We start from the raw sequence: 26,410 nt of genomic DNA on the forward strand, positions 1-26,410 counted from the left end.
CATGATTAGGATAGAACGTTTTAAAAATGGTCAATACAGCACTGCAAAGTTTCTACATAATGGTTTTTTTTTTTTTTTTAACATTAAAAGTTTCAGTAATTGGACAGAGAGAGACAGTCAAATCTATATCCCATAATGAGATCACTTGTTGCGGTTTCTATATTGATGATCCTCACAAGGTTAAAATTTGATATGTTTATGTTTCTTTCTGAAATTTTTGGTCACACATTCAAAAAACTATTTAAAATGCAATTTAAATGGCTTCTGAATAAAATATTTGAGGGACCCTCAAAATTCTCCATAATACTCCAGGAATTCATGGTACATATTTTGAAAACTACTTGTAGAATTAAGTCCAGCCTCCCCATATACTTTTCAATCTTATTTACACTCAGACCCCCACCATGCAGTTGGCCTCATCGCCTGGGATCTCCAACATCTTTCCTGTCACTGCATTTTCTTGGACCTTCCATATTCTTTTCCATTTGCGTAGCGTAGGGGAAAAGAAATTTCTTTCTTTTTCATTTTAGGTTCATGGCTGAGGTCCCTATAACAAAAGACAAAGTAACAAAAGAATACAAATGTAATTAATATAAGTTTTATGTGATATGAGAGATTTCATATGGAAATGAAGATCCAAAGAAATGGGTAAATATGTGTATTTTTATGCCAGATTTGATGAAGAAGTGGATAGTTGTGGAAAAGTATGATTGGATGAAGGGTATGATCTACTGGTAAAAGCCAGAGGGAGTTTAGCAAGACTTCTTTGTTCAGGTGCTTCTCTGTGTCCCTGAGTCTTTAGAGATAAGGATACTCCTTCCCTCTGATTAGAGAAAAGGCACCTCTCCAATGACGGTCTTCTGACTTGCTTCAGGGGAAGGTCAGAAAGCCCTTCCTAGGTTTTATGACTTGTCTCAGGGGAGAAGTGGGGAAGGTGAGAGTGGCCTTTCTGCTTCTGCTATTTTCTCTAATACCAAGATGCTGTATTGGGGGGTAGTATGTCCTTACCCCCATCCGTGACTTTGTCCTGCTCTTCCTTATGCTGGACATATGTTTTTCTTCTTTGGTCTTCTTGGCAAATATTTATGCTCATTAAATTTATGTCAAGTCTTAGCTTAAATGTCTTCTCTTTGGGGAAGTCTCTAACTTTCCCTGTAAGAGTCCGGTAGCTTAATTCTCAGTGCTCCCTCAGGATTGTGTACCTCCATTGCTAAAGAAAACCCATATTCTCTCAATATCATGAAAATGGCCATACTGCCCAAGGTAATTTATAGATTCAATGCCATCCCCATCAAACTACCAATGACTTTCTTTTCAGAGTTGGAAAAAATTACTTTAAAGTTCATATGGAACCAAAAAAGAGCCCGCATTGCCAAGTCAATCCTAAGCCAAAAGAACAAAGCTGGAGGCATCATGCTACCTGACTTCAAACTATACTACAAGGCTACAGTAACCAAAACAGCATGGTACTGGTACTAAAACAGAGATATAGACCAATGGAACAGAACAGAGCCCTCAGAAATAATGCCGCATATCTGCAACCATCTGATCTTTGACAAACCTGACAAAAACAAGCAATGGGGAAAGGATTCCCTATTTACTAAATGGTGCTGGGAAAACTGGCTAGCCATATGTAGAAAGCTGAAACTGGATCCCTTCCTCATACCTTATACAAAAATTAATTCAAGATGGATTAAAGACTTACATGTTAGACCTAAAACCATAAAAACCCTAGAAGAAAATCTAGGCATTACCATTCAGGACATAGGCATGGGCAAGGACTTCACGTCTAAAACACCAAAAGCAATGGCAACAAAAGCCAAAATTGACAAATGGTATCTAATTAAACTAAAGAGCTTCTGCACAGCAAAAGAAACTACCATCAGAGTGAACAGGCAACCTACAGAATGGGAGAAAATTTTTGCAATCTATTCATCTGACAAAGGGCTAATATCCAGAATCTACCATGAACTCAAACAAATTTACAAGAAAAAAACAATCCCATCACAAAGTGGGCGAAGGATATGAACAGACACTTCTCAAAAGAAGACATTTATGCAGCCAAAAGACACATGAAAAAAATGCACATCATCACTGGCCATCAGAGAAATGCAAATCAAAACCACAATGAGATACCATCTCACACCAGTTAGAATGGCGATCATTAAAAAGTCAGGAAACAACAGGTGCTGGAGAGGATGTGGAGAAATAGGAACACTTTTACACTGTTGGTGGGACTGTAAACTAGTTCAACCATTGTAGAAGTCAGTGTGGTGATTCCTCAGGGATCTAGAACTAGAAATACCATTTGACCCAGCCATCCTATTACTGGGTATATACCCAAAGGACTATAAATCATGCTGCTATAAAGACACATGTACACATATGTTTATTGTGGCACTATTCACAATAGCAAAGACTTGGAACCAACCCAAATGTCCAACAATGATAGACTGGATTAAGAAAATGTGGCACATATACACCATGGAGTACTATGCAGCCATAAAAAAGGATGGGTTCATGTCCTTTGTAGGGACATGGATGAAGCTGGAAACCATCATTCTGAGCAAGCTATCACAAGGAGAAAAAAACCAAACACCGCATATTCTCACTGATAGGTGGGAATTGAACAATGAGAACACATGGACACAGGAAGGGGAACATCACACACTGGGGCCTGTTGTGGGGTCGGGGGAGGGATAGCATTAGGAGATATACCTAATGTTAAATGACGAGTTAATGGGTGCAGCACACCAACATGGCACATGTATACATATGTAACAAACCTGCACGTTGTGCACATGTACCCTAAAACTTAAAGTATAATTAAAAAAAAAAAAGAATAGCTGATAGATGGAAAACTAAAAAAAAAGAATGGCAGAATGCTGATAGTTGTTGAAGCTGGTAATGGTACATGGGTTCATTATGTCACTGTTTATTTTGTATGTATTTGAAATTTTTGTAATAGAAAAGTTTACAAAATTATTGCAGTTCAGGTCTTTCCAATTATGCCACTTTTATTCATAGTGGCAGCTGTCATAGGACATGAATGATATTCAATGTTCTAATCTTCAACAAAATCTGAATCAATAAAAAGGCAACATCTGAGAAACCAGAAAAAAAAAATAAGAAAACCCATATTCTCTCTCCTTCCATGCTGTATGAGTCAGGATTCTCTAGAGGGACAGAACTAACAGGATAGATTTATCTGTATACCTCTATATCTATCTCTAGCTCTATATCTTCCTCTCTCTATATATAAGGGAGTTTATTAAAGAGTGTTAAACTCACATGATCCCAAGGTCCAACAATAGGCCATCTGCAAGCTGAGGAGCAAGGAAGCTAGTCCAAGTCCCAAAGCTGAAGAACTTGAAGTCCTATGTTTGAGGGCAGAAAGCATCCAGCATGGGAGAAAGACGTATGCTGGGAGGCAAAGCCAGTCTAGCCTTTTCACATTTTTCTGCCTGCTTTATATTCGCTGGCAGCTCATTAGATGGTGTCTGCCATGATTAAGGGTGGGTCTGCCTTCCTCAGCCCACTGATTCAAATGTTAATCTTCTTTGGCAATACTCTCACAGACACACCCAGGATCAATACTTTGCATCCTTCAATTGAATCAAGTTGACAGTATTAACCATGACACATGCCCAGAAAAGAGGAGAACTTTGCTGCTTTCCACCCACAAAGTGTGCATAGGATGTGCCCAGTGTCCCCAGCTCTGCACCAGCTGCTTCCCAAGAAGACATGGCTGAGCTGCAATGTCAGAGTCTGACATTGATGGAGCTACATTTCAAAAGTGAACAACTTAGAAGAGGATGTGCATCCACTCTTCTTCCTCATGGTCCTGTTCCAGGGCTGTGAAGCAAGCCGATAGCCTTTGGAGATGTAGCTCCAGGGACCAGTTATATATCTACAGGACATGCTTTATTCTGCAGTGGACAAAATTTATATTGAGGGTCCCTTAGGTCTTTGTTGCTTACTGCAATACAGTTTACAAAAATCCTTGTATCTTTGTGGGTAGGAGGTGCTTTCCCAGATTAATAAAATTGTGTGTCTCTCTTTTTTTTTTGAGAAGAGTCTCACTCTGTTGCCCAGGCTGGAGTGCAGTGGCACGATCTCGGCTCACTGCAACCTCCACCTCCCGGGTTCAAGCAATTCTCTTACCTCAGCCTCCTGAGTAGCTGGGACTATAGGCCCACGCCACCGCGCCCAGCTAATTTTTGTATTTTTAGTAGAGACAGGGTTTCACCATCTTGGCCAGGTTGGTCTCCATCCCCTGACCTCATGATCCACCCACCTCGGCCTCCTAAAGTGCTGGGATTACAGGTGTGAGCCAAATTGTACCTCATTTTTTTTTTTTTAATCTTGCTTGTCATCCTTTAATGTGTATGTCATGAGCCAAAAACAATCTTAAGGACTATGGAGTAATAAGATTCAGGCATATCAAATGTCTGATGTACATGCTACCATTTATGAAGATGTTTATCTCCTCCACAAAGCTGTTTGGTTTCTGGAAGAAGGGGAGGGTATTTGAGCCTCTGTGACTTACACATGGACAAGCAGAAAAGAGGGCACGTTACAAGAGTGTACTAAATAAATACGTGGTCTAAGTAGTCCTTATAGAGTTTGACCTGGTGAGTATACAAAGTGAATCAGAAAGGGAAGGTAAGAGATGAGGTGGAAAGACTGTAGGCAGCATAATTAGTGGTTCAGAGCAAGGTCCCTGGAGCCAGACTAACCAGCTTGAATCCTGATTCTGATCCTTTGCTAGCTGTGGTATCTTGAGAATTTATTTTCTTTGCCTTGGTTTCTTCATTAATAAAATGAGAATAATAATTGTATATACCACATTTTTAATAGGATTAAATGAGTTAGTATTTATAAAATGATTAGACTAGCGTGTGACCCCTACTAACTACATGTTTATTCAATCGATCAATTAACCAATATAATAATTAGTGGGATATTATAGTAGTATTGATGACTTGAACTTAAATGATGACAATGGAATGAGAGGTTGGGAGAACTTTTTGGACTTTTTTGAATGAATAAATTCTAGCTTTCCATCCATGAAATTGATATGGTTATAAGAGCCTCTAAAAATTTGTTCTTCTATGTGTCAGATTATAGGCTTATTTTATCTTTATGACATCCAGTAAAGGGGTGTACAATTTGATGGGGTGTCTGTCCATCTTGGTTCCCTTGAGTTCCCTTTTCTTATAACATAGGTATTGTGGAAAAATGTGGTCTTTGTGCCAAATTGTTTAAAAGAAACGTTTGAGCCAAGAACATTGTAAAATTTCGAAAATATTACAAATCTTCATGCCTGAAATAAAGTGATCACAGTTAATGTAGATATAAATCTACATAGTTACCATGTTTCCAGGATAACCAATAAGAAATTCTAGTGACTGTAGGCCAGGTGCAGTGGCTCACGCCTGTAATCCCAGCACTTTGGGAGGCTGAGGTGGGTGGATCACGAGGTCAGGAAATCCAGACTATCCTGGCTAACATGGTGAAACCCCGTCTCTACTAAAAATACAAAAAAATTAGCCAGGCGTGGTGGCGGGCACCTGTAGTCCCAGCTACTCAGAAGGCCGAGGCAGTAGAAGGGCGTGAACCCAGGAGGCAGAGCTTGCAGTGAGGGGAAATCACGCCACTGCACTCCAGCCTGGGCAACAGAGCGAGACTCTGAGCAAAAAAAAAAAATCTAGTGATTGTGATTTAAGATTAGTATGATTAAAAAAATTAACAAGAGGTTTTTGTTGCCCTAAACAAGTGGCACATATGATACTTTTATGCCTTTAATGAATTGCAAAATGCAGCTCACCCCTGACCCCCAGGGCGGGGATGAATTACAAGAAGGCAGCTCTTCCTTCTTGTAGGAAGAGCCTGGTGTTGCTTGTAAAACCAAGCTGGGCTGAATGGCAACTTCACCCTGACACAAGGGATATGTGTGGGACACAAACGCCAACCACACATAGAAGCCCTGCTAAGCGTTATCAAAAGAGAAGTAAAATTGCTTGTTGCTAATATTGAGAGGTGACAACATGCTAGCAGCCCTCGCTCGCTCTTGGTGCCTCCTCGGCCTCGGCGTCCACACTGGCCACGCTTGAGGAGCCCTTCAGTCTTCCGCTGCACTGTGGGAGCCCCTCTCTGGGCTGGCTGAGGCTGGAGCCAGCTCCCTCTGCTTGCCGGGAGGGGTGGAGGGAGAGGCGTGGGCAGGAGCTGGGGCTGCAAGCTCCAGGTGGGTGCGGGCTCCATGGGCCCTGCACTTGGAGCAGCTGGCCGGCACCGCAGGCCCTGGGCAGTGAGGGGCTTAGCACCCAAGCCAGCAGCTGCGGAGGGTGCACTAAGTCCCCCAGCACTGCTGGCTGGCCTACACCACACTCGAATTCTCGCTGGGCCCCAGCCGCCTCCCTACGAGGCAGGGCTCAGGACCTGCAGCTCGCCATGCCCTCCCCCTCCCCCTCCCCTGCCCCACCACACCCCCATCCCCGCGGGCTCCTGCTGCCGAACCTCCCTGATGGGCACAGCCCCCTGCTCCGCAGCACCCAGTCCCATCGACTGCCCAAGGGCTGAGGATTGCAGACTCGTGGCACAGGACTGGTGGGCAGCTCCACCAGCAACCCCTGCGTGGGATCCACTAGGCTATGCCAGCTAGGCTACTGAGTCAGGTGGGGATTTGGAGAACTTTTATGTCTAGCTAAAGGATGGTAAATGCACCAATAAGCACTCTGTGTCTAGCTCAAGGTTTGTAAATGCACCAATCAGTGCTCTGTGTCTAGCTAATCTAGTGGGGACTTGGAGAACTTTTCTGTCTAGTGCTCTGTGTCTAGCTAAAGGGTTGTAAATGCACCAATCAGCACTCTGTGTCTAGCTAATCTAGTGGGGACTTGGAGAACTTTTGCACCTAGCTAAAGGATTGTAAAACCACCAATCAGCACTCTGTGTCTAGTTCAAGGTTTGTAAATGCACCAATCAGCACCCTGTCAATATGGACCAATCAGCTCTGTAAAATGGAACAATCAGCTCTCTATAAAATGGGCCAATCAGCACGCTGTAGGTAAGGTCAGATAACGGAATAAAAGCAGGCTACCAGTGCCACCAGGGCAAACCCCCCTGTGCCCTTCTGCACTGTGAATGCTTTGTTCTTTCACTCTTTGCAATAAATCTTGCTGCTGCTCACTCTTTGGGTCTACACTGCCTTTATGAGCTGTAACACTCACCACAAAGGTCTGCAGCTTCACTCCTGAAGCCAGCGAGACCACGAGCCCACCAGAAAGAAGAAACTCCAAACAAGTCCAGACGTCAGAAGGAACAAACTCCAGACACACCATCTTTAAGAACTGTAACACTCACTGTGAGGGTCCGTGGCTTCATTCTTGAAGTCAGTGAGACCAAGAACCCACCAATTTCGGACACAATATCACCTAGCGTGGTGTTAGGTTTCAACATAATTTGAATCTGTTAATTAGATAATATTAATAGATGACATTATTTTGATTTGTTATGAAAAAGATCCAGGAATTATACAGTGAATATAGGTTCAAAACCCATTTATCAGGCATTCTCAATGTACCTGGCATTGAACGAAGCTCCTCAATCTAAAAATAAAAAGATAGTAAATCAGAGTGCAAATATTTATTTCCTAGTTAAAATATTTTTTTAAAAGCAAATGATTCCCCTTAAATAATAACTGGGAAGATCAAGTAAGACAATAAAAGCAAAAAGATGTAAACCCTAAAGTAATTTTAAAAGATTAGTTTTTGCAGTTTTAATTATGTAGTTTGATAATTTATGGATTATTATTTGAATCAATATAACAGTGAAACTACCAATAAATTAGGTCTACCAAGAAAAAAATAGTTTAATGATCACTTTGCATTTAAAAGTTGGTATAATTAAAGCCTCATTACTTCACTCACTTTCAAAATCTTGATTCTGTTGATCAGATACAGAACTCTTATTTTTTTTTTAAATGTGATTTTTTAAAATCCCAAATTATCAGCTTGCTCAGTGGACTGAAGTTCTCTATATCCTCATTTACCTGAGAGTGAAAAGGAAATACTAACTCATCTATGTCTCTTTCATCCAAACAATAATTGCCAATAGTTTGTATTTTCATGTGTTTTAAGATTGAACGTGATATAGAAGTGTTTTAAGAATAAATTTTAACAGAGATGATAAGCAATGCCTACACTTACAATAATATTCAGAGGATTTTTTACGTGTTATTACAGTTTGTAGATTCCAATAGTTTAGGCTTACCTTATAGTTTTCTAAGTGAATTAACAGAAAATAGGGTTAAATTAACATTTAGTTTTCTGATTTTTGGCTACTATGCCAAAATGTACTCAGCCTGTGCTAGAGTACAATGGATTCTGAATTGTGAATTCACAATATAAAATACTTATCCAATATTGTGTTTGAGAGTATTTATTGATGTAAACTATTTACCAATTTCAATTGCTTCAGTGAGTATTTTTTCAATTTCTCATTTTTATTTTATGTTAACCAGTTATCTATTCAGACCTAATATAATCTGTACAGACTGTGTCCACAAAGGTTCTTATTGTGAGCTCCATATGCAACATATTTCAACAAACATTTCACACCAGAAGTGAATTGTAAGCATGTAAAATTTTTGTGAACTGGACTGTGAAATATCAGAAGCAATACACTCTATCCAAGTTGACAGCTGATATCTAATCCGAAAATAGTGTATTTTCCTTCAAATGTGGGCATCTTGTCACTTTGCATTGCATTGCTATAAACAGCTATACAAGAGGAAAATTACTGTAAAAATCAAAATCTTTCTTTTATAAATGCAGTAACCAAAAAACGAAACAAAACAAAAATCAAAACTGTTTCTGTGTTTTTAATATCTGAAATTCTTTCTCTATGAGTGTGATAATCCATTGTTGATGTTTATGAAATGGTGTATTAGTCTCTTCTTGCTGCTCTAATAAATTGACAGAAATTTGATGACTTAAAGCAACACGAATATTTGATCTTACATGTCTGGAGGTCAGAATTCCAAAATGTGTCTCACAGGGGCTAAAATTAAGGTGTTAGCAGGGCTGTGATCCTTTCTGGAGGTTCCAGGGGAGCGTGGTATAATAAAAATTATTTGGTCTTTGTCCCTAAGATTTCTGGCACAGGGCTCCTAAACTCCTTAGAATTTCCACAGTGAAGTGTTTCTTTGGTATGCAAACGAATGTCTGCTGAATAGATATAATACTATCTGGTCCCTTAGATAGTTTCAGGATGGGCACTGGTCAGCAGAAGAGCCAAGCCTTGATTTGGAGGAATGGGACTTTCAGCCCCGCCCCAGCCCCACCTCTGGGGAGGGGAGAGGGTCTAGAGATTTGAGTTCAGTCACCAGTGGCCAATTATTTAATCAGTCATGCCTCTTTAATGAAACCTCCATAAAAGCCCTTAAACAAGAAGGTTCAGAGAGCTTCCAGGCTGGTGAACACATGGAGGTGCCCGGAGGATGCCCTTGGAAACACGGAAGTTCCGCCCACTAGCCCCTCCCCTCCCCTATGCATCTCTTTCATTTGGCTCTTCGTGAGCAGCCTCCTTTAAAATAAACCATTAGTACTGAGTAAAGTGTTTTCCTGAGTTTTGTGAGCCCTTCTAGTGAATTATTGAACCTGAAGAGGAGTAATGGAAACCCCTGAATTTGTAGTTAGTGGGGCAGAAATTTGGGTAGCCTGGGAACCCCACTTGTGGGTGGCCTCTGAAGTGTGGACAGTCTTGTGGGACTGAGTGCTGATCTTGTGGAGTCTATACTAACTCCAGAAGTTGGTGTCAGAATTGAATTAAATTTTTCGATACTCACCTGGTGTCAGAGAATTGGAGAACTGATGCTGCTGGAAAAGACACCATATATTTGATGTTGGGGGAAAAAATATTTCGGAGAGAATCCATTTTCTTGCTTTTTCCAGTCTCTGGAGGACTCCTGCTTTCTTTGGCTCCTGCCGTTTCCATCTTTCAAGCCAGCAATAGCTGGTTGAGTCTGTTCCACGTTGTATCACTCTCATACTGACTCTTGTGCCTCCAAAAACCCGTGTGATAACCTTGGGCTCACCGGGTAATCCAGGGTAATCTTTAAGGCCAGCTGAGTTAACCACAATTCCCTCTGCAACCTTAATTCCCCCTTGTCTTGTAACATGTACACAGGTTTGGGGAATTAAGGTGGTTCTCTTTAGGGGTCCAACATTCTGGTATCACAAATGGTGATAGCAGGAAACACATTCTTTCACAAGAAAAATCACTTGGTAACCACAAAATTTAATGAATTATATAAATGCCAGGAGTTTGTCCAAATTATTTTGTACTGCTAGAATTTTGATACATCAAATGAAGACTTCAATAAGTGAAAAAGAGAAAATTCCAGCTAAACCTTGAGAAGACCTGGTTTCTAGTGATTTTTCTACTCTGCCCTAGTGACCTTGGGCAAATCATGTCAACGTTATTGAGTTTCCTCCCCAACAAGACTGATATTACCTGTAATAATTTAAAAAGTTGTTGGTAGAAAGAAGCAAAATAATGTTTCTGAAAATACACTGGAAATCATATAATGATATTCAAATATTGTTATATAAACATGCTATTGGCTGGAGCTTAGCAAATTTGTAAAACAAAGTTATTGTCTATTATAATACTCTTTGCTCCAATACTGTTCAAACTTCAGGATCAGTAAAAGTCATCCCACTCTTCAAAACAAAATTTTACCCTATAATTGCCTATATACCCTGCCCTCTACCCACTCTCCACCCTTTTACAGCCCTCCTGCCCCAATCAAGTGTGAGAGAAACATAACCAAAAGAAAGAATATTTTGAAAAGCAGCAGAGAATTGAAAATGAAAAGTTCATGGAACTACGATTTTGTTTTCTCCATTGGGAAAAAAGATGAGGAAAACTTAATAATTATCTTCAAGAACAAGAAGTCTTAGAACACCACGAATAGTGACAAAATAAGAAACAAGCTTAAGGATAAAAGATTTAATGTAGGCTTCAGAAATAACTTCCCCACATGAAAGTCAATAATGGTTGAATTGGGATGCTAAAGGTTTTATATTTTCCTGATTTAGAGGTTTATGAAAGAAAGAAAAGTATTCTTACATTCTATAAAGGAGATTAAGTGTCTCTGACTTCATTTTAAAGGTAACAAAAGTGGATCCTTACTGAAGTAACGTGTTCAGTACCAAATGTATTTGTTCTTTTTCAGAATGATTTTGTCTATTCTTGGAATATTATTTTTCCAGATAAATTTTGAAACCTCTTTGTGAACTTCCCTGGTAAACCCTGTTGTGATTTGGGTTCGATTTACTTTGAGTTTATAGATTGATTATTTGTGGGACAAGTAAATATTTTCGAACTCAGGATTGCAACCCCTTCAAATGGCATCTTTCTCTACTGATTTGGATTTTCTTTAATGTCCTTCAATAACATTTATGTTTTGCTCCACAAAGTTCTTGCACTTCTTCAGGATTATTCTTCAATGATACATAGTTTTAATTGGTATTGTGAATATTTTGCTTTTCTTTACTTTTCATAAAATACGATGTACACAATAAAATGCACATAAAACAGGTATGAAAGGCCTAACACATGCATAGAGTGACCAAAGTCAAGGAGAAAAAAACAAACACACACATTTCCAACTCCAGAAACCCTCCTCATGTCCCTCCCCCAAATAGTTACTTGTATGTTTAAAATAACCACCTCTGTCTTCACAGGTTACCATTATATTAACTTTCGCCATAATCACTTCTTTGCTTTATAGTTTTATTGTGTAATTGTATATCTGTAAACAATAGAATTTAGATTTGTTTGCTTTTGGATTTTATATTAAAGAAAAGTAGTCTTCTTTGCTCAAAATAGTTTGTGAGATTCATCCATGATGTGTGAATATATCATAATTTATTATTCATTTCACTGACCCATGTGATGCTTCGTGTTATATGTCAACTTGGCTAAGCTATAGTACTCAATTATTTAATCAAATAATAATTTAGAGCTACTCTGAAGGTACTTTGTAGATATGATTAACATCTACATTACTTTACTTTATGCAAAGGAGATGACCCTTGATAATGTAGATAGGAGAATTCCAATCAGATTTCTATGTATATATGTATGTATGTATGTATGTATGTATGTATGTATATATGTATCTATCTATCTATCTATCTATCTATCTATCTATCTATCTATCTCTAGTTCTGTTTCTCTGGAAAACCTCAACTGATACTACCCAGTTTTATGAAAGATGATGCTATGGACTTTGATGCATTTGTGTTCTGGAACACATGGACAAGGCTCCCCAGCATATATATCTATGAGTAGATTTTCTGGGTATCATAATTTTCAATTTATTAGGGGACATACACTATTTTATTTAAATGTGCATTGCCATCAGAAGTGTATGAGAGTCCTGATTTCTCCATATCTTCACCAATAGTCAGTATTGTCAGATATTTCCAATGTAGCTTGATAAGTGTGCGGTATCTGCGCTTTTTTGTACTTTTTTTTTTCTTTGCTTTCATTGAGCTTTGAATTTGCATTTTTCTGACAGGCAACATTATTGATCCACTTTCATATCCTTACTGGTCATATGGATATCCACTTTTGTGAAGGTCTCCTTCCATTTTTTTATTAGATTGTCTGATTTTTTTTATCTGAAAGGATTTTAGTTACAGATTCTAGTCCCTTATTTCAAATGACTTCTTTCCTTCTGCAGCTTGTTTTTGCACTGCTTCTTTGCTGTCTTTGATTAAGAGACAATTTTACCATATAAAAATTTATCAATGTTTTCTTTTATTGCTATTGCCATTTGTGTGTTATTTAAGAAATAATTTCCAATCTTGGGATGTTTAACACATGATTCTATAATATCTTTTAAAATCTTTATAATTTTTCTTTTCACAATTTTTTAATTTACCTGAAATTGACTTTTTAAATGTATATTAAAGTGCGAGACTAATTTTCTTTTGTTCTAAATGGTACTCAATTGCCCAGCATCACTTGTTGGAATGACCATATTCTCCATGAATTTACTCATGCCCCTCTGTCATATATTACATTTCCATAAGTGTGTGGATTTACTTCTTGTTTCTCTATTATGTTCTGGTGTCCTGTTTTGTAATCTTTGCTTCAATTCCATAATAACCAACTGACTAGAGCCTTATAATATGTCAGGATATCTTGAGACTAAGTTCTATCTACTTCATTTTCTTCAACTGATCTGGTTATTATTTTTCACTTTTATTTAAAATTACTGTGTTAAGTCTACAGTAAAAGCAAAAAAAAGACAGTATTGAATCTGTAAATATATTTGGGGAGAATTAGTGTCTTCATAATATTTTATTTTTCTATCTATGAATGTGGCATATCTCCACATTTATTTGTTTTTAAAAGTGTTTTTAGTGAAATTTTATATTTTGTCAGTGGAGTTCACATATTTTATATATTTATTTCTATGTAATTTACAGTTTTAATGCTATTGTAAGTGATATTGCTTTTTGGGTGCTTTTTTTTTTTCTTGACAAAGTCTGGCTCTATCACCCAGGCTAAAGGCCGGAGTGCAGTGGCATAGCCTTGGCTCACTGCATCCTCTACCTCCCAAGCTCAAGCAATCCTCCTACCTCAGCCTCTCAAGTACCGGGGACTACAAGTGTGCACCAGCACACCCGACTAATTTTTGTATTTTTTGTAGAGATGGGGTTTTGCCATGTTGCCCAGACTGGCTTGTGAGCTCAAGCAATCTGCCTGCCTTGGCCTGACAAATGGCTAGGTTACAGGCATGAGCCACTGTGCCTGGCCATGATACTGTTTTTATTTTTTCTTGGCATAAGTTATGGTATAGAGAAATAAAATGGAATTTGGTTTCACTATCTCATTAGTTATAATACTATATTCTCAATGACTTTTTGTTTCCCAAGTTTTTGAGACAGGAGTGCATAAACCTATGAATGTAACTGTAAATGTCTACAGTTTCTCCTTTTAATTCTGTCAAAAGTGGTCGTTTCAAATAAATTCATGTTTATTTAAGTATTTTAGTGTTTTTAAAATCTATCAATTTTTATCCATATTAAAACATTTTAATTCAACTTGTATTCTTTTGGCATTTACAAATAAATATGCATGCCCAACTCTGCAATTGTCTAGTAATTTTTTAAAGTATGCCATATCATTTTCCCCTCCTGAATTAGATTCATTAATTCTCTGTATCTTATTTCTGTATATTAGAATGACCAATTTTATTTTACTAAGAAACTATATTTACAGAAGTTTTCTTAAAACATGATGGGAGAAATACCTAAATGCCTAGTGGTACCTTTAAAGACAGTTCACAACAATCAAGTTGATGCTTCTTGCCTTTCTTCACATGCTATAACAGTGAACAAAGATAAAAAGTAGGTGTGCTCATATGCATTTAATAACCAAAGGACTGAAAACATCTGCCTTTTTATTCTTCCATATTTCTTACATTTCCAAAGAGTTCTGCTAGAATAAGGAAGATTGTGCACACTTGAAGTCTGGATGACAATGACGTATAATTTGTGTTATCTAGCCAGTCCAGGCTTCAGTGGTCTGAGGTGTGGTCTTGTTTGGCCCTGAGCTGCTTTATTGCATCATTTGTTAGTGGACAATCTGGATGGGGAGCACTTGGCAACTTAGTAGCAGAACTGTTCAGTTCTATAGTGCTGGGGCCACTTAATCTTCAATGAATCTAAACTTGTCTACATTACAATGATAAATTTTGGTCCTCAGATGAACTCTGGAAGCTGCAATTTCAGAAATGAGTAATTCAAATTCAAAAAAACCAGTGATCGAAGTGAAATTTTGTGAGCCAGTAACGACCACTTGGCAGTCACCTGCATGGCTTTCTCAATAGGTTCAGCTCTAATGTATAATGGTTTATAAAGCCACAGTATTTTAATAATCTTCGAAGGATAGCCAAGCCACTATATCTCCTCTGGAATTCCATCTCTGATTCTTTCTCTCATTCCGGTTACTTCTCAGGGGCAGGTATCACTTCTACTGGGAATTGTATCCCTTGTTTTAGTGCGGACAAGAGTTGACTTTCCCTCCCACCTGCTACCCTTGCCCCTAGAGCCACTGGGATGATATATCTGGCCTGCCAAGAGGAAGCCTCAAAATGGGATACGGTGATGCCAAATCTCCAGAACACCTTGGCTAAATCTTCTTGGGAGAGACTATGGTCTGATCTCAACTCTTTTTTTTTTTTTTAATTTTATTTTGATCTTTTCTTTTTAATACTTCATTTAAAATTTGCCAAAACTAGTTAATTAGGTTATATTATTCTCTCTCTCTTTATCATTCTGTGGGCCTACTCCTTCCTTGGGACTATTTAGATACTTCAAAAATATAATAAAAATAGTATTTAATATTTGTTATATAGTTAATATTGGGTGAGACTATATATTATCCTTTTACCTCTTTTTGTTAATATTACATATATGTATATAATGGTTCTTTTTTATTTTTTAAATTCTATTAATCATTTACAAATAATACATGTTAACATAAATACTTTACTTTTTTTCTAAAATAAAAATTCATTAGTGAGAAATGGCACTGCTTTACATTTTTACAAATCTCTTTAATATCTGACATAATAGAAGAAAGCTGGGCTCTCATATCTGCTTTTACATTAGGACTTTTACAATATCACACCTTAGGTAGCCTCTAAAAAACTCCTCTGTGTGCTTATGAAAGAATGAGAGTGAAAAAGATAAATGACATCTTAGTATTATAAAAATAGCTTTGACTTTGAATTCCCTTAAAATGCTCTTGAGGACCCCCCAGACCACACTTTGAGACCCACTGCTCTAGTCTAATCTCCTTATCTTACATATAAGGACATTGGATCTCAGAGAGAGTGAGAAACCCAAAATCTCACAGCCTGTTAATGACAAGATACGGATCTTAGATGGCTTGTCTCACTTCTCGTAGTTTAGATTCTCAATTCGAAACCAAGGAAATAAATATACCCTAAAGGCCTGTTCTCTTCTCTCTAGTTGCAAAGATAGTCACAATATATTACAATTTTTTTTAATAAAAGGGGTAAATCAACAAACATGATAGATTTTTTCCTACAAGCATATTCTCTAAATCTGAATTACACTGTTTGAATTAAGATCTCTATTTGAACTGAAACACTCAGGCAAATTTGATTGCATCCTACTCCATGCAAGCTGGTAATGACAAACTGCACAGTAAATATCATAGATAAATGTGGAAAGTGGATTAACCATAATATCACTATTTATCATATACTCTGTGTCTGAAGTACAATTCAGTGATGTATTTCAGAAAAATGTTCCCAAGTACTGGCTGAAAGGGCAGTGAGTATGTGAAGACACTGCAAATAAACTGGCAATCACAAGAACTTTTTCGATAAAAGAATTGTTCTGAAATGCAGATATTTTTCATTCCCTAACAAGCCCTTATTTTTGTCCTTTTTGAAAAAAATCAATACATCTTGGTCACCAGAGATGATTTCCTTTGTATCCAACCATATGGTTCAAATCTTCTTTAAATGGACCATGGCCTTGAGACCAGAAAAGCTGATCTAGTAGAGGAAATTCTTCCCAAGGAACCCAGTTCCAACTTTCATTTTTTTTCAGGCTCCACATTCTGTGATTCTGAATCATGAGTCACGTCCACCTCTCCTTTGGTTAATATGGTAACATGATAATTCTCTTTCTCAACGAAACAATTCTCAACTGAGGCAAAGCAAACATTTTTCAGGTGAAGAGCTGCTTCTTTCCAGGCTTCCTTTTTAGTGCATTCTTCCCAGCTCTCACCGAACTCCAGACGACCCCCAGGAAGTTGGAAACTGCTGGCTCCAGACGACCCCTTTCTCTTCCTCAGAAGGAAACAACACGATGCCTGCAGCTCGTATCCCCTGCTCCGACTTTGACTGCAGCTGCTGCCTTGATGCTGGCTGTCACAGCGTGCTGAAGGACTCCATATATAATGATTCTTTCATTATTTAAACTAAATAGGACAGTTTGTATCTTTGCCTTTTTATATTCATCTTACATTAGTGATTTTCCTCCTTCTATAACAACTGTAAAATCTTTGCAACAATATAATTTCATTTATTCTTACTTCCTCTTTGTGCTATTGTTGTCATATATTTTATTCTGTGTATGTCTCACAAGATAGTGCACTTATTTTAAACCATCAATATTGCTTTGAATTTTACTATGTATTTACACTTTTCGAGATCTTCATTTCTTCCTGCTTAGATCGTTTGGCCTCCTACTCCAAGTAAGTTTAAACTCTGGTGAATATCTTAAGGAAGTGATTGACCTAGACAAAATCTTGTTAGCCTGAATTTTGCTAAACACATAATTGTGCATACTTTTGACCTTGGAGCTTAGATATAATTCCTTACTTGCACAAGATAAGGGATGCTTCTTCCTCCCCAAATCCAGCCCCTGTACCTATGGTAAAATAACAGCCCTTACACAAGGTTTGAAGATCACCACATATATTTTTATGTCCCCTAACTCATCTTTTAAATCATCCACAAGCGATTAGGAGAACAGAATACAAATATGAAAACTCCATTGTTGGACAAAATATAATCAGCTGAAACCCTCAACTATGAAATGAGCAAAAGGGTGGCCCACAATGTGGGAGACAAGGTATGCAAATAAGTGAGAAGACAACTCCTCTGATTTGAAGCTCAGGAAGATAGAAAACATAGACTTTCCAAGGTGAGTAAAGCACCCTACTATACTGAACTAAAATGTTTTATTTGCCACAGAAGAAAATCTGTGAAATTGCTGGTATTAGGGAGAGCTGCTCGGACCCATTTTATTTTGATAAGAAAGGGTGGCTGCAATGTACTGGGAGTACAACATAGTTAGCCATGTTTTCTGGAAGATGCTGATTTTCGTGACATGGGGGAAAAGGAGACTTTCCTGTGGACAGTTCTACATCTTGTATTTCTATTGAATGGGGTGGTGGAAAAGTTTAAAGAAATCACACACCACATCCTGAATCTTATGGAAAATTGCTACCAGCGTGGAACACAGCCATCGACCTCTCCCCAGAGACTCCTATAAATAGGTGGTCCAGAAATAACTTTTCTCCTTCAAAGATGAAGAATCAAAAATATAACAGCACAGAACATATTCAAATGCATGGTGAAACTAGATAGCAGAAGAAAAATACCAGAAAAATGTTGTCACAAAGAAGAAAATTGTGAACATTTTTCAATGAACTTAAACAAAGAAAAAACAAAAACTTTTAATGAATCATCTGCCTCTATGAAACAAAAGCGTAAATAAAAATTACAAAAGCTCAAAGAAGAAATGGTGAGACAATAGGTGGAGATGAAATGCCATCTGGAAGAGGTCAGAAAATATGTGGTGGAAAAAATTTAAAAATCCATATATGGAGGGGTGAAAAGGGGTTATACCTTTCCTCACTTATCACAAGGACCATGGCCAACACCTATATAACAAAAGATAGGCTAACAAGGGAAAGGCATAACAGAATTATTTAATCAGTTTTATATGACATGGGAGCCTTCAGAATGAAGACTCAAAGACCCCAAAGAAACTGTCTATTTTTATGCTGAGGTTTGATGAAGAATGGACAACCACCTAGAAATGTGACTGGACGAAAAGAGTATGACTTAATGGGAACAGACTGAAGGGGGAAACTCCGCAAGGCCCATTTGTTCAGACTCTTTTCGGCCTCTCCATGCAGCATTCCTTCTCCCAGCTATGGGGCAGGATGCTCAGGAGCGAGGGACTTGCGACCCATTGTCAAACTAGGTAGGTCAGGAAATTTCTTTATGGCCAGTTCTTACACAGAGAGGCAAAGCTTAGAGTAATATTTTTAGGTTTTATGGATGGCTTCGGGGAAAATGGGTTCTGGTTTCAATGATCTGCCTTGGGGAAAAGGGACTGTGGTTTCTATGTCAGGACAGGAGAAGATCGGACAGAGATTTACTTCTGAGACCTAAACTTTGGAGTCTCATTTTCTGAATCCAAAAAGAGGAAGACAATGACAGGAACACATGAAAGAAAAATCACTGTTAAATACAAAGTTAAGGTCATAGAGAATAGAAATGAATACAAATTTTAGCTAAATTAGAGACAATAATAGAAACAATTAACAAACGAGATGTAGTGTATGCATAATTAGACTATGCAGAAAAGCATGGACTGATTTTTTTTTCTTTTTTTGACAGAGTCTTGCTCTGTGGACATCGTGGAGTGCAGTGGCATGATCTCTGCTCACTGCTAACTCCACCTCCCAGGCTCAAGCTATTCTCCTGCCTCAGCCTCTGGAGTAGCTGGGACTACAGTACGCACCACCACGCCCAGCTAATTTTTTTTTTTTTTGTATTTTTAGTAGAGACAGGGTTTCATCATTTTGACCAGGATGGTCTTGATCTCCTGACCTTGTGATTTGCCCGCCTCAGCCTCCGAAAGTGCTGGGATTACAGGCGTGAGCCACCATGCCCGGCAAGCATGGACTAATCTTTAAAGAGAAAATTGAAGAACATAGTCCTTAAAACAAAAAAGACGTTTTGTAGGGAAAAGTTCTGGGTATCAAAATTTTAAAATAAATTATTTGGGCATTTAGGTAAAAAGAATAAGTCACTTATAAGAAAAATATATATATAGACTCTCACAGAAATGTATTAAAGCAACATCTAAACAATCCATAGGGAAAGAGTGAACAAAGTATTTAATAATAAAATGAAATTGTAATGCAAATATGAAAGCTGTATGGAGTTGTAAATATCCAGAAACTTTGAAAATGTAGGCTTCATGATCCCCTTTTGGGGAATCTATTGAAAGACAACCATCAGCCAAACAGAAGGTGATTTAAAAACTACAGGTAAAGGCTTGGTAGGGAGTACTGAATCTACTTAAATGTAGAAGGAAGATTAAAACAAAAGGGAAGGCTGTGTGTGGTGGCTCACACCTGTAATGCCAGCTGAGGTCAGGAGTTCGAGACCAGCCTGTCCAACCTGGTGAAACCCCATCTCTACAAAAAATACAAAAATTAGCCAGGTGTGGTGGTGTGCGCCTGTAGTCCCAGCTACTCGGGAGACTAGGGCAGGAGAATTGCTTGAATCTGAGAGGTGGAGGTTGCAGTGAGCTGAGATTGCGTCACTGCACTCTAGCCTGGGAGATAGAGCAAGATTCTCTCTCAAAAAAAAAAAAAAAAAAAAAAAAAGATCATGGCGACAAAACAGAATATAGTGACGTTAAAATTTAACTTGCTATGTAACATTTGATTTAAACTCAATATGTGGAAAATGGTAAAGAAGGTAGGAGGTGGAATATTTATAATAATTTCCTTATCTTTAATATTTGTATAATACAAAAAAGATATGAGGTAAAACGGACAAATCAAGTATCAGGCATAATTATGTTTAATAATACAACTGTGACACTAAAATGTATTTTTAAAAAGTCAACTAAAACCAAATGGTTCCAGATTCCTTATGCATAAGTTTCCAGGAGCATGCCATAGTGGAATTAGCATTGAAACTTTGGGACAACAGGCAGCTGGTGCAGAATGAGAGATGAACTGAGGCAATGTAGGGGTGGGTCAATTAAAAGTTGCTTTGGAATCCATTTACAGCAGCAACTAGAGGAAAAGACAGGAGAGTTTTAAAAGAAATGTAGTTGTATAAGGAGTGTTGGATACTCTTAAAAATAAGAGAAAAAATAATAAAAATATGATAATTATGATCAAATGTACCTGTCACATAAATACATTTATATGGCCTAAAAACATATTAAATACATTTTATGTTGGCCAAAGTATAAAACTACATGCTATATGTTAAAAGACATCTAAAACAAAATAATACAAAACAATTGAAAAGTAAAGTTTGAAAAATGATAAACCAAACAAATTCAACTAAAATCAAACAGGGGCCACATTATTAGAAATTGGAATTCAACATAAAAATCACAAGAAGGGTATTTTATAAAAATTAAAAAGTAGAATTCACATGAAGATATAACAATAGTACATTATTATGCAGCAAATAATTTAGTAACCATATGAATAAAGCTGAAATTATAGGAGACTCAAGGATAAATAGAAACATTAAATTAGGGCATTTTAATTCACCTATCTTATGCCATGACACATCAAGTGGACAGAAATATAGGTAGGAATAACAGAACAGCATAATTAATAAGATAGACTTACTTGAGTTATACAGGAGATTCAAAAAATTCATGGAAAATGCACATTATGAAAAAACTGTGCATGGATTTCAAAAATGGTTCACACCAAAACTAACTTGTACTAACCAGTTTTAATATTTCTGAACAGGATCTAATTTGAGGCACTAAGAAGGAAAAGACACAGATTTGAAAACAGCCCCTATCAAAGCAATATGAACTCAGCTAAAATTGAAGCAAGAACAAACATAAAATTTATGGTGAAAGAAACTTGAGTGGAAGAATGCTAAAATCATTGATGCCTTATGTAGTTTGTGGGAACAAACCACCAAAGAGCTCAGCAGTTTAGAAATGGAGAACTCATATTAAAAAGGGACGGGAGGATGTTGAAGATAAAGCCCACACTAGCAGACCATCCACATCAATTTGAGAGAAGAATAATTAATATTCTTTGTGACCAAACGGAAGAAGATCAATAATTAACAGCTGAAACAATAGCCAAACTGCAAATATATTGATTAAACTTACATAATTTTCACAAAAAATTAAAGTTGAACTAACTTTCTGCTCGATGGGTGCCAAAACCATTGTGCTCAAATCAGTTGCAGACAAGAGCAAAGCTTTCAGTGGAAATTTTAAACAAGTTAAGATCAAGATCCTGAAACATTTCTTTGAAGAATTAATAAGAAATTAAACATGGTTTTACCAATAGGATTCCGCAATGACTACCAAGAGGTAAATGTGGTCCAGTCAAAGCAAAAACAGTCTGGTCTAGAGCAAAGGTCATGGCAACAGTTTTTTGGGATACTCAAGCATTGTTGATTCTTTAGAGGGCCAAAGAACAATAACGTCTGCTCATTATGACAGTGTTTCAAGAAATTTAGCCAAAGCTTTAGCAGAAAAATGCCTTGCAAACCTTCACCAGAAAGTCCCTCTCCACCACAACAATGCTTCTGCTCATTCTTCTCATCAAACAAGGGCAAAGTTATGTGAGTTTTGATGGGAAATCATTAGACATCCACCTCACAGTCCCAATTTGGTTCCTTTTGATTTCTTTTTCTTTCTTAATCTTAAAAAAAACTGTAAAGGGCACCCATTTTTCTTCAGTTAATAATGTAAAAAGGACTTCATTGACATGGTAAACTTGCCAGGATGCTCAGGTTTCTAGGGAGGAACTAAATGACTATTATCATTTCTTACAAAAGTGTCTTGACCTTGATGGAGTTTGTACTGAGCAATAGTTTATATTTTTGTTAAGTTTTGTCTTTTAATTCATTTTTTTCCATGGAGTTTTGAAGTCCTCTCATATATAACATATGTGATATGGTGAAACATGGCTCCAAAACCATGGCTTCAGATTTCATATCAAATCTCTGGAACTTGTGAACATTATCTTGTTTGAAAAATGTCTTTGCAGATATAAATCAGTTAAGAATCTTGAGATGAGGAGGTCATCTCAGATTATCCGTATGGGCCCTAAATTTAATGACCAGTATTCTTATAAGAGAAAGGCAAAGGAATATTTGAGATAGACGAAAAGAAGACACCTACACATAGAGGAAGAAGTAATTTGAAGAGGGAGGTAGAGATTGGAGTGGTGGAGCTATAAGCCATGGAATACCAAGGATAGGTAGCAGCCATGAAAGAATAAATTTCTTTTTCATTAAGCCACCATGTTTGTTATACAACTATAGGAAATTGTATATATGTGTGTGTATATGGAAAATCTTATATTTATAAAAAAATTATATATATAAATTAAGACAGAACATTGTTTTTAGCTACAAAGAAAACCTGAAAATGTCTTAAGTGTGTATGGAATATCTTACATTTATAGAAAATGTATTGTGGAATAATATGTATATATATTATCGAACACAGTTCTTAGATACAAAGAAAATCTGAAAATGTCTCAAGTAAGTAAGTAAACATGGCCCATAAACATGACAACCTTCTGCATAAGAGTAATACAAATTAAACTACGCTGATAAATTATTTTACATTTTCAAATTGACAAGAATGGCAAGTCTATTCTCTCCTCCATTCATTTCCTACTTCTCTCTACATATCTTTCTCTCTCTGGAAGATGACTCCTGACATACACCACCTGGGCTTCCTTGCCAGCTGACTTCAGTTGGATTCAGCCATTAAAAGTTTCTATCAAAATATTGGAGGTTGAGTAGAGACATAGAGAGGCATTTGTTTACCTCTTCACTGTTTTGGTACATTGATTTTGTAGCTGTGGTACCCCTCTAAGATTAAAGCTCAATGACTGATCCTTCCTCCATGGCTTCTACTTTAAAGGGTTCCTAGAAAAATATTTCCCCTGAAATAATGTAGTTTAATAAAAACTATTTCTACTGAAATACAGAAAGACAAAGATTGAGAAATTAAAGAAGCCCAAGAGCTGTGGAAAGATATATAATGGTTTAACATACATGTAATTGAAATTTCAGAAAGAAAAGAGACTCAATCAAAGATACATTTGAAGGGAAAATGGCTTTCAAAATAATGAGACAAGAAAAACCACAGATTAAAAAATTACAGAGAACATCAAGCTTGGATAACAAAGAAAACAACACCAAACAAAACGAAGCAAATCAAAGAGCATCATAATCAAGCTTCTTAAGCTAAAATGTTAAAAAAAAATCTTGATGTTGTAACTATAAGATGTTTCATGTAAGCCCTGCAGTAACACAAAGCAAAAGCCTGTAGGTACACAAAAGATAAAAGGTCATGAATCGGCCTGGCGCGGTGGCTCACGCCTGTAATACCAGCACTTTGGGAGGCCAAGGCGGGCAGATGACCTGAGGTCAGGAGTTTGAGACCAGCCTGACCAACATGGAGAAACCCCATTTCTACTAAAAATACAAAATTAGCCAGGTGTGGTGGCATATGCCTGTAATCCCAGCTACTCGGGAGGCTGAGGCAGGAGTATCGCTTGAACCTGGGAGGCAGAGGTTGCAGTGAGTCAAGATCATGCCATTGCACTCCAGCCTGGGTAACAAGAGCAAAACTCCATCTCAAAAAAAAAAAAAAAACAAAAAAAAAACAGTCGTGAATCAAAGCACATTAGGAGGAATTATCTAATCACAAAAAAGACATCCATAGAGTAAGGAAGGAACAAAATATCTACAAAATAACCAGAAAATAGGTAACAAAATGGCAGTAGCAAGTCCTTACCTCTTGATAAATAGGTGAAAGTCTCCAATCAAAGGACATAGAATTGTTTTTCTAATTCTGTGAAGAATGATGATGATATTTTGATGGTAATTGCATTGAATTTGCAGACTGCTTTTGGCAGTATGATCATTTTCACAATATTGATTCTACCCATCCATGAGCATGGGATATGTTTCCATTTGTTTGTGTCATCTATGATTTCTTTCATCAGTGGTTTTTAGTTTTCCTCGTAGAGTTCTTCCATTTCTTTGGTTAGGTATATTCCTAAATTTTTGTTGTTGTTTGTTTTTTGTTTGTTTGGTTTTTTTTTTGCAGCTATTGTAAAAGGGGTTGAGTTCTTGATTTGATTCTCAGCTTGGTTGCTGTTGGTATATAGAAGAGCTACTGATTTGTGTACATTAATTTTGTATATAGAAACTTTGCAGAGCCAAAGCGAGACTAAGCAAAAAGGACAAATCTGGAGACATCACATTACCTGATTTCAAACTATATTATAAGGCCATAGTCACCAAAACAGCATAGTATTTGTATAAAAATAGGCACAAAGACCAATGAAACAGAATAGAGAACCCAGAAATAAACCCAAAACCTTACAGCCAACTGATCTTTGACTAAGCAAACAAATACATAAAGTGGTGAAAGTCACCCTTTTCAACAAATGGTGCTGGGATAATTGGCTAACCATATGTAGGAGAATGAAACTGGATCCCCATATCTCACCTCATACAAAAATCAACTCAAGATGGATTTTAAGGACTTAAATCTAAGACTTGAAACTATACAAATTCTAGAAGATAACATTGGAAAAACCCTTCTAGACATTTGCTTAGGCAAGGATTTCATGACCAAGAACCCAAAAGTAAATGCAATAAAAACAAAGATAAATAGCTGAGATGTAATTAAACTAAATAGCATTTGAACAGCAAAAGGAATAGTCAGCAGAGTAAACAGACAATCCACAGAGTGGGAAAAAATCTTCTCAATCTATACATCTGACAAAGGACTCCAAAATCTACAATGAACTCAAACATATCAACAAGAAAAAAGAATCCCATCAAAAAAGTGGTGAAAGGACATGAGTAGACAATTCTCAAAAGAAGATATACAAATGGCCAACAAACATATGAAAAATTGCTCAACATGATACAGGGAAATGCAAATCAGAACCACAATGTGGTACCACCTTACCCCTGCAAGAATGGCCATAATCAACAAATCAAAAAATAGTAGATGTTGGCATGGATGCAGTGAACAAGGAGCATTTCTACACTGCCGGTGGGAATGTAAACTAGCACAACCACTATAGAAAGAAGTGTGGAGATTCCTTAAAGAACTAAAAGTAGAACTACCATTTGATCCAGCAATGCCACTGCTGGGTATCTACCCAGAGGAAAATAAGTCATTATATGAAAAAGATACTTGCACAAACATGTTTATAGAAGCACAATCAGCAATTGCAAAAATGTGTAACCAACACAAATGCCCGTCAATCAATGAGTGGATAAAGAAACTGTGAGATATATATATATTTGTGAGATACATAAAACAAATTTCAGATTTTCTTTGTATCTAGGAACAATGTTTGATTATATGTATATTATCCCACAATACATTTTCTATAAATGTAAGATATTCCATACACACTTACTTACTTACCTGAGACTATATATATGATGGAATACTAGTCAGCACTAAAAAGGAATGAATTAATTGCATTCACAGTGACCTGGATGAGATTAGAGACTATTATTGTAAGTGAAGTAACTCAGGAATGGAAAAACAAACATTGTATGTTCTCACTCATAAGTGTCAGCTAAGCTATCAGGATGCAAAGGCATAAGAATGACAATAGACTTTAAGGACTCAGGAAGAAAGAGTGGGAAGGAGGTGAGGGATAAAAGACTACAAGTAGGGTGTAGTGTATATTTCTAGCATGATGGGAGCACCAAAATCTCACAAATCATCACCAAAGAACTTACTCATGTAACTAAACACCACCTGTTCCACAA

Source organism: Pongo pygmaeus, chromosome 7, assembly GCF_028885625.2.
Source record: "Pongo pygmaeus isolate AG05252 chromosome 7, NHGRI_mPonPyg2-v2.0_pri, whole genome shotgun sequence".
NCBI lineage: Eukaryota > Metazoa > Chordata > Mammalia > Primates > Hominidae > Pongo > Pongo pygmaeus.